The following is a 10,798-nucleotide window of genomic DNA, read 5'->3' on the forward strand; positions in this document are numbered from 1 at the left end:
AAATACAATAGATAAGCAACCTCTGGCATCCCATTATAACACCTGCAGAACAGAACCACCCAAGACAGAGTAAAATTCTAAAACTGTCTTGAACTGGAAATAGTTTTAACTCTGATGATAGATCTTAGAGTCTGAAAACCGGTTATGGAATAAAATAGTATGCTGATACGACTGTTTGTGATTAATAATAAATACTACTTAAATGTACCTAAATGTACTTAAATGCATAAAGTAAGCAATAAGATGTTAATTTGAGAAAGACCTGTTTTTTGATCATTCCCTAAAGTTGTATGTGAGTGAGAAAGTCTCTTTTGAATATTAGATTCACATATACATGTACAATTAAAATATTAAAATTAGAGCTGAGCTGTTACACTGGTGTATGAACTTAAAATAACCAATTATAATTGTTCCGGTGTATTCTGTGGAACGCAGAGGTGAAAGAAGGTGCTGGTGGGAATGGGTCTATCTACGACAGTCAAAGATTAATTTAAAACTTTAAAATAAAGGTTATATTTCTTTTCAGATATTAACAAACAACAAGATTTCAGGTACAGAGGTAGTTTGTACAAAACAGAAAAGAAAACAGAAAAACCAAGAATTGGTAAGTTAATTTGAGCTTCAAGCTCATCATTTACAAAGGTTCCAACATCACTATAGTCCTATTAAAACAATGTGCGTGTTGTGACAACTCGCAGCACGTGGCGCCGAGCAAAGAGTGGGAGCGCTGTGTTGCCACATGATTCGGCTGGAAAGCCTCTCGCACTGTGCTAGGCTCTGCAGAAATTAATATCCATCATGAGAGCGTTAGAATAACATTAAATATTGTTGCTGTTATACCAAGGTTGCTTTACGTCGCACCGACACAGATAGGTCTTATGGCGACGATGGGACAGGAAAGGCCTAGGAATGGGAAGGAAGCGGCCGTGGCCTTAATTAAGGTACAGCCCCAGCATTTTCCTGGCGTGAAAATGGGAAACCACAGAAAACCATCTTCAGGGCTGTTGACAGTGGGGTTCGAACCCACTATCTCCCGGATGCGAGCTCACAGCTGCGCGCTCCTAACCACACAGCCAACTCGCCTGGTAGCAGTAATTTTATCCGCTCAAATATCGTAAGACATACTCCTCATTCCCCTTCCTCTTAGGCCTTTATCAGTCTATCCCCGGAAGATTTATTTCATTTTTAGGTAGATTTCATTAGCAGAATGGCACTTTGACTGGCCTGCCCTCAAAATTCTGGTTTCAAATCCTGGTGAGGATGGGAGAAATATCTAAGAGATTTTTGTATATATAAGGAGGAGAAATTTGTCAGACCCTGACATATGCGTCGGCACAATTTTAAATGCCAGCTATAATTGAAATTAGAGTTGTGAGAGGTGAAAGCCCATCTTTTACAGTGTCGTTTCGAGTGCCTTTAAATTTGCGATCATTAGTCATGGGACCTCTTTTTTATTGAAATCCGAAGCAAAGAGGCTTACATAATCTAACCACAGGTCGTGATTATTAATTTCTAAAATCTCACATGCTTTGTCCACTGTTGAGAAGGAAGCACAGAAGAAGAAATATCTTTAACGCTGCTGCTGTTCTTTCTACAACTTTGTTAACGTCTATCAGTGGGCCCTCCATTTTCCCTTTCAGCCTCAAAATATTCTCATAAGGCACATAGCTTGACCGAGAATAACTAAGCCACGCCTCATCATTACGCTTGCCTTTTTTCGAGGGAATGAATTCTTGGTCGACCTCGATGTCATTTAGCGACGCTCTGAACGGGTTGCAACATTTTATAGTTTAGAAAATGGCAAGGTGTTAAAATGACACTACACAATACACTACACTAGAATGCCAGCCTTGATAATGATACACTTATTTACACGAACACAATAGTACTATAAATATTTAGCTGGTTTCAAAAACACACTATATAGATAATGATATCACTCAAAGCAGACACTGTTGTATAGCCCAGCCACATGTGCAACGGTATACTATATTGGCAATGTGGAACTCGGACCGACCGCCTCTTGGAGCTTTAAGACAGAGGGGGTAGGAAAAGGGAGAGCACGTGTTGGGCTGAGATTGGCTTAAACGGGAGGTGTGTACTGGTTGCCATAGTAACTGCCACCACTTACTACCACGCTGGGAGCTGTCAGAACATGCACATTGTTTTAATAGCACTATAATGTGTCACTTAGTTAGATAGGCAAAGAGACGAATCTCCCAATTTGTTTCACAGGAAATTCTAAATTGCAATTTTCAAGAGCACTTTGCTCCAAAGGTTACAAGTTTCAAAGGCACCACACAAATATCTATTACATTACAAAAGAGCCTTTATGCTGTATAATTCAACCAAGGAGACTGCGCTCCCAAACCCTAACCGCCTACTCAAGGCAACTTTTACTTTTTACCCTAGAGATTAGAGCATCTTTTCTCAATAAAAATTACACTTTCAGGCCTCTCTAGGCATAACCTACAGTTTACAAGACCATATCAATTTTACACAGGGGTATCTAGTACCCATTCTACTGGGCCTTTATGGAAATCAACAGATTCAATTACTGGCCCCAAAAACAAAATGCATGGAGGCGAACACTTGTGCTCCTTGAAATCAAGAGGTTAAAACCCTACTTGGGCTTGTGGCCCGATGGTGCAGAGGCTAATCCCAAACTACTGAGGTGACTAGATGGACAAGTTAATTTAAAATTTAGAAGAGAAAAGCAGTTACAACATTGTAGTCATCTCAAGATTAATTGAAGGGAAATTCTATCCCCGGTTTTCAGAGTACTTTTGACTTACTTGAGCTTTTACATGAGAAGAAAGAAAGTTTACATTTTAGGAAATTGACTATTACATAGTTAAAGATAGGAACCTTCCCCTCGAATCAGCTTGCGGAGTTAACTACCGAGATAGAAAAATGGTGGCCATTACCTTAGCCGATGTTCTGCTCGCCGACGGATGAGGCCCCTCGCCTCCTCTCTTAGCACACACACACAATAGCACAATGATCCATAAGACAAGTTAGCTCAAAAAGGCATCAGCTTTTATACCCGAGAGGAAGGTTCGAGAAGGCTCTGGACTAAAACCAGACACACCCTCTCATTTTTATTGGACAGTCAAAAAGTTATAAAAAGCCTATGATTGGCAGAAAAATACGAAGGCCATCCAGAAAGTAGTACCCGTTAGCGCCGCGTGAAGCGCTGACGACTCGGGTAGCCGCTGGGCAAGGTCAGACCGCGTCAGTGGCTTGTCTGCCTGCTCTGTGCGAGGTTGCATGAAGCTAGCATTGCCTGTGTTGTGTCTTGTGATCGTTTAAAATGTTTAAACAAATGGAGAACCCCGCCAGTTGTGAAGTGAAGGCCGTGATTAAATTTCTTAATGCACGAAACGTTCGACCTTGTGATATTCATCGCCAATTAACGGAGGTGTATGGAGACAATGTGATGGATGAGTCGTCTGTTCGGCGCTGGTGTCGCAACTTCAACCTGGGGAGGGGGAATACACATGAGGAGGAGCATTTAGGGAGACCATTTGTCATTACCGACCAACTGCTGAGTGCAGTAGACGAATGCGTGAGGAATGATCGGCGCGTCACAATTGTTGAACTCTGTGAACATTTTCCTAATGTGTCTCGAACAACTGTTCATGAAATTGTCAAAAATCTGTGCAAGGTCGGTCCCTCGTATGCTTACAGAGGAGCACAAAACCAAGCGTGTGGCTGCAGCACTGATGTTTCTGGGATGTTATTCCGATGAAGGAGACTCTTTCCTGACTAGCATCATTACTGGGGACGAAACATGGATTTGTTATGCATCACCTGAGAGTAAACGACAGTCAATGGAGTGGCATCTTGCTCATTCACCAACCAAACCAAAAGATTTGAAGACAGTTCTGTCCACCAGGAAACTCATGGCAACCGTTTTCTGAGATCGCCGAGGTGTACTGCTCGTTGATTTTATGGCCCGTGGAGACACAGTTAATGCTAATGCGTATTGTGAAACATTAAAGAAATTACGGCGGGCAATACAAAATCGACGGCAAGGTCTATTGTCTAGAGGCATCATTCTCCTTCATGACAATGCCAGGCCTCATGCAGCTGTGATAACACAACAACTTTTGCAGCAATTCAAGTGGGAAACCTTCAACCATCCCCCGTATAGCCCGGACTTAGCCCTTTCGGATTTTCATCTCTTTACGAAGCTTAAAGAGTTTCTGGTGGGAAAAAGATTTGACAGCGATGAAGAACGGTCTGGAAACGATGACTCTGACGAAGGAAAGTGCTCGCAAGCTTCAGCGAACACAACGAGCCATGGAGCGACAGATGCTAGGGATCAGCCTTAGGGATAAGATCCGTTCAGAGGACATCAGGAGAAGAACTAATGTAACAGACATCCTAGAGATAGTAGCAAGACTAAAATGGCAATGGGTAGGACACGTAGCTCGACAAGACTACAACAGGTGGACCTCTAGGATTGTTCACTGGAGACCATGGGGACACAAGAGAGGCATTGGAAGACCCCTGAAGAGATGGCTCGACGACATAAAGCTGTTGGCTGGAACACGCTGGTTCCATGTGGCTCAAGACCGAAGACGATGGAAGCACATGGAAGAGGCCTATATCCAGCAGTGGATTGAAATAGGCTAGAAAAGAAGAAGAAGAAGAACTTAAACGAGCCGTGACTACATATCTCAATACGCTGGCGGTGGAGGACTGTGACGCTGGAATACAAAAACTCATCCCACCTTATGACAAATGCCTAAATTTGCTTGGAGATTATGTGGAGAAATAGTGTAAAGTACGCTCTTTCTAATAAAAATGTGTATATTTGTTAATATTTACTCCTGTGTCTTTATTGTGCAAACAGGTACCACTTTCTGGATGGCCTTCATAAATACACAAAATTTTCTATTGGTTGAGATCCCAAGTTGGCTGTATAAGTAAGAAGTGTTGCAACCCTTGAAGTATCAAAAACATGGAAAGTCAATTCAGATCAGAAAACCTATCAACACAAAACTTTAAATTGCTAGTTAATCCAGTTTGCACCAGAGTGCATGGCATCAGTTCTTTAGTAGAGACATCTATGGAGAAAAGTCCCAACTTCTTCCAATAGCTGTTGTAAATTTCAAGTGTTAGATAGCGTTCTTCCATGCACTTCATTTAAATACACGGGGTTGAGGTGTACCTTCTCGAACAATAATCATTATAAAATATCAAAGCCATATTAAACAGTGCTGATGAGAATATTTATTATTAATCACAAACAGTCTTATCAGCATAGTATTTTATTCCATAACTGGTCTTCGGACTCTAAGGTCTGTCATCAGTATTAAAACTGTTTACAACATTTAAGTCCACATGAGTGTGTCGTCAAAATGAATTTAAAATGAGTTAAAGTGGAGCCCTGTTGAGATAAGCATAGAAAGGGCTGGCTGGTCCTGGTGCTAAGGCTGTTGGGCAAGTACTCGATACACTAACTGTCCTTTACCTCCAGCTAGTACGTCTGGTCTGAAGCCAGCTCCCTTGCTCCAGTTGAGGTTTGCTATGTAAGCGGTGAGGGGAAGGCAGTACGTTATAACTCTGTTCAACGGAGAGAGGAGGGGAGGGGAAGTGCTACTTGGTTATATAATGTTGTCTTGATGTGTATTAACAAGTAAATGCATGATAATGATTTTGAATAAAAGTATGGAACTGAATTGAAGAGTACCTTGTAAGTCATCGTTTTAATGATAAATAATAACTTACTAAAATGTGTCGAGTTGCAAGAACGCTACTTAATTTGAAGGAATTTAGTAGAGATAAAAATAACATAACCCACATTCCAGACATTTAGCGTCAGAGTAGCCTCCTACAGGATTTATTAAGTGTTAAATAAAGATACTGTGCAATGTTATCGTAGTTGTGGTTTACTATGTAGTGGGTGACGTGAAAGGGAAAGGCAATAACTTTGTTCGGCGAAGAGGGTGGTGTTATGTACTTATATTTGTTTTGACGTGTATTAGAGTGTAAATGCATGATAATGATTTTGGGTAAAATAGAAATGCAGTAATGAATTAAAAGAGTTCCTTATAATATATTATGTTTAGTGATAACTACTAAAATGTCTCTTGTGGCAAGAATGCTGCCTACAATGATAGAATTTAGTACAGATAAGGATACTCTAACCCACATTCCGGATGTTTAGCGTCAGAGTCACCCTCTGTGGGATCATTAAGCACTAATCAAAATAGTGAGAATAGTTGTTCCAAAAACGAATTTAATAGCATGAAGTGCTGGGAGAGGGTGGGGTTCAAATTTATGTGATCGCTGAGGTTTGTTTGGTTGTTTTTTAAATGTGAATTTCTATTTTTTCCCTAATATTTTGTTTTTATTTTCGATGTGTAACATTTTTAGATCTGTGTTGATATCTGTGAAATGGTGTGAGCTGTCGTATACATGCTGTCCGAAGGCTGAATGTTGATTGTCATCATCATTGTCAAAATCATTATCTAATTATCTAATACACATCAAGACAGATATTATAGCACCAAGTAGTACTTCCCCACCCTCCCCACTGAACAGAGTTATCACGTAGCGCCTTCCCCTCATCCCCTCTATATAGCAAGTCTCGACTGCAGCAGTCCGCAGTTGCTGGAGGTAACTGACAGTTAGCAGCAGTAGACAAGAAATTGTACAGAAAAACTAAAGTTGATGAATTTGGGACTTACCTTAACTCACAATTCAGTTGTTGGATAAGTGAAGGGAGTAACGTGGATACACTTTGGGCTAAATTTAAAGGAATTATTTGGGAAGGAGAGAAGAGATTTGTACCTGTTAAGAAGGGTAAAATGACCTCAGACCCTGTTTATTATACAAGGGAAATAAGAAAATTAAAAAGAAAATGTAGAATAGTAAACAGGAAAATCAAAGAGGGTAGGGAGAGTAGAGAAACTAGAAAACAGCTAATGAGGGAACTGAATAGAGTGAAAAAGGAAGCAAAAGAGAATTATATGAATGGCATACTTCAAGAGGGTAATGACCACAAAGGGAAATGGAAAAAGCTGTATTCATATATCAGGAATCAAAAAGGAAAAGGAATCCAAATTCCTACAATGGTGGGAGAAGGGGGTGAACACTATTTAACAGATACTGAGAAAGCAAACCTATTTAGTAGGGAATTTAGAGATTCAGTAGATGATTGTCAAGAGTTGGAAACCGAAACAGAAGATAGAGAGGGAGAGAGACAGAGGGAAACAAGAAGCTTCTCATTCACAAACGAAGATATTTTCAGAGAAATCCAACTGCTTCAGCAAGGAAAAGCAGCAGGGAGTGATCAAATTACTGGGGAGGTATTAAAGACAATGGGGTGGTACATAGTGCCTTATTTAAAATTTCTCTTTGACTATGTCATAAATAATAGTGTAATACCAAAGGAATGGAAGGAATCTATAATAATACCAATTTATAAAGGAAAGGGTGATAAAAGGAAACCAGAGAACTACAGACCAATCAGCCTGACCAGTATAGTTTGTAAAATTCTGGAGAGTTTAATATCGAAGTACATCAGAGGGATATGTGATGATAAAAATTGGTTCATGAGGAGCCAGTATGGATTTAGAAAGAAATTTTCTTGTGAGGCACAACTGGTGGGATTTCAGCAGGACATATCAGATCAGTTGGATTCAGGAGGTCAGTTAGATTGCATAGCCATAGATCTTTCCAAAGCCTTTGATAGAGTGGAACATAGAATATTATTAAAGAAATTGGAGGGAATAGGATTGGACGTAAGGGTTACACGTTGGATAAAAGCATTTCTAAATTCAAGGGTTCAGAAAGTCAAAGTAGGAAATAATGTATCTCAGGAAGAGAAAGTTTGGAAGGGAATTGCACAGGGTAGTATAATCGGTCCGTTACTTTTCTTAATATACGCAAATGATTTAGGGAACAATATAACATCAAAAATAAGATTGTATGCAGATGACATAATTGTTTATAGAGAAATAAACAACATTGAGGATTGTTCAGAATTACAAAGGGACCTTGAAAGTATCCAACAATGGGTTGAAGAAAATAATATGAAGGTTAATGGAGGCAAATCAACTGTTACAACTTTTACAAACAGGAGCTTTAAAACTGAATTTGAATATACTTTGGATGAGGTAGTTATCCCAAAAGATGGCAAGTGCAAATACTTAGGTGTGAGATTTGAAAGTAATTTGCACTGGAAGGGTCATATTGATGACATTGTTGGGAAAGCATACAGATCATTACATGTCATAATGAGGCTACTTAAAGGATGCAACAAAGAATTAAAAGAAAAAAGTTACTTGAGTATGGTTCGTCCATTATTGGAATATGCAAACAGTGTTTGGGATCCTCACCAAGAATACCTAATAAAAGAAATAGATAGTGTGCAGAGGAAAGCAGCAAGATTTGTAACAGGGGATTTCAGGAGAAAGAGTAGTGTATCAGAAATGTTAAAGGAACTTGGGTGGGAAACTTTAAGTAAGAGAAGGGAGAAAACTAGACTTACAGGATTATATAGAGCCTATACAGGAGAAGAAGCAGGGGGAGATATCCGTGAGAGGCTTCAGTTGGAAAATAATTATATCGGCAGGACTGACCACAAATATAAAATTAGAAGGAATTTTAGCAGAAGCGATTGGGGTAAATTTTCATTCATTGGGAAGGGTGTGAAGGAGTGGAACAGTTTACCAGGGGTAGTGTTTGATCCTTTTCCAAAATCTGTACAGATATTCAAGAAGAGAATAAACAGCAACAGAGAAAATAAATGAAATGTTAGAGGGCATTCGACCAGTGCAGGTTATTGTATATAAAAAATTGTGTGTGAATAAATTAATTCCATCCCCTGGTCTAAGGAGTTTGGACAGCCAAAGTAGGGGACTGCCTGTAGGGGTGAAGTACAGTGGGGACTTCGAGGGCCCTGGGACCGCTACGGTAGCTGTGAAGGCCCTTCAGGAACTCTGAAAAGTGGTGGCAAAAGGGGCTCTGGTTAAGACGCAGCAGGTCGTTATGCTACTTAGGATCCAGAACGGGTAAAAAAAAAAAAAAAAAAAAAAGTAAATAAATAAATGCAATGTAAATATTAATGTTATACCAGTTGTATAGTATCATTTGAAGTAATTCCACATACTGTATATCAGTTGACTATATTTGTAAGTAGGACAGGATATATTATAAGTAGAATTTTGTAAACAATATAAATTTATTAAGGATGAGCTGTGTGTTTAATAGAAAACATTGTTAGCGTAAATTGTATAATATTGTATTATAGGAAAAATTTTCTTCTCTTGTTAATTTAATATTTAGTGCTTGACAATAATGTATTTTAGTGTACCATTTGCCACCGAGGTAGACACCTCATTTGCAAATAAAGAGATTTTGATTTGATTTTTGATTTGATAAGTACAGAAAACTTCTCAAAGTTACAAAGGTGGATAACTTCTCAAACATTATTTGTCTTGCTTGCTCATAACATCACCAATTCACAATCATGACAAATTTATGCAACTTGAATAATATTGTACATACTGTATGTATGCATAGTCAAAAGTGATTTGAAAGAATCTGAGTATGTTCTTGTAGAACGAAACATGTCATTCTTTGTTTAATGGTTAGTTAGTTTTACAGGTATGTTAGTGTTATGTGTGTTAAAATTAGTGTTTTGACAATCTAAAAAGCTTAAAAGTTGTATTAACTGAGTTGATACTGAAAAAATATGACTTCCTCCTAAGGGAAGATATATTGAAATTTTATTTTGAAGGATTTTTTAAATATACAGTATAAAAGATAAAGTTAATAATAATAATAATAATAATAATAATAATAATAATAATAATAATAATAATAATAATAATAATAATAATAATAATAATAATAATAATATTATAATAATATTTATTATTATTATATATTATATATTATATATTATATTATATTATATTATTATTATTATTATTATTATTATTATTATTATTATTATTATTATTATTATTATTATTATTATTATTATTATTTTGTATGGCTATTCTTAGCCTGGTACAGGCCTTGTAGGGCAGGCCCTCCAATGAGGGTGGGCACATCTGTCGTGTATGGGAACTGCGTGTTTTTGCAGTGAAGGATTATTGATTGTGGTGTGTGAGTTGCAGGGATATTGGGGACAATACAAACACCCAGTCGCCGAGCCAGGGTAAATAAACATTAAGGTTCAAATCTGTGATCTGATCGAGAATTGAACTCTGGGCCCTCTGAACTGAAGGTGACTACACTGACCATTCAGCCAAGGAGACAGAGAAAGATAAAGTTAAACATGGCAGATGGTAGAGTTGCTTGTGAGTTATGTATGGAAACACTTCGTTTGAAGGAAAAGATCAGTGTAATTGGAATCTGAATAGACATATTATGTAGTAAGTAATAGTTTTCACTGTCTATGAGTGGTGAAGTTATAAATTAGATTTCTTGTCTTTGTTTTGAAAGTGAGGTTATGGCTGGTAAATCGAGGAATAGGCAAGGAGATGGCAGATCTTCGGATCTCAGGACGCAATCACAAACTGGGACTACTTGTTGGACTCCCAGGGATAATCATGCATGTGTAATTGGAACCGCCATTGTGGACAAAAGGGTAACTAGGCATACATTCACAGATTTTCCAACTGATATACTACATGTATCTGCCATTGTTAAGAACGTCATGTACAGTTCTAGGTTCCTTGACTCACTGATAGATCGCCTGGTATTACTGGTAATACTTAACTGTAGGGTACTTAAGAAAAAGCTTCCAAATGTGAAGCAATATTCAAACTCT

The sequence above is a fragment of the Anabrus simplex genome, chromosome 1 (genome assembly GCF_040414725.1).
Source record: "Anabrus simplex isolate iqAnaSimp1 chromosome 1, ASM4041472v1, whole genome shotgun sequence".
In the NCBI taxonomy this organism is placed as follows: domain Eukaryota; kingdom Metazoa; phylum Arthropoda; class Insecta; order Orthoptera; family Tettigoniidae; genus Anabrus; species Anabrus simplex.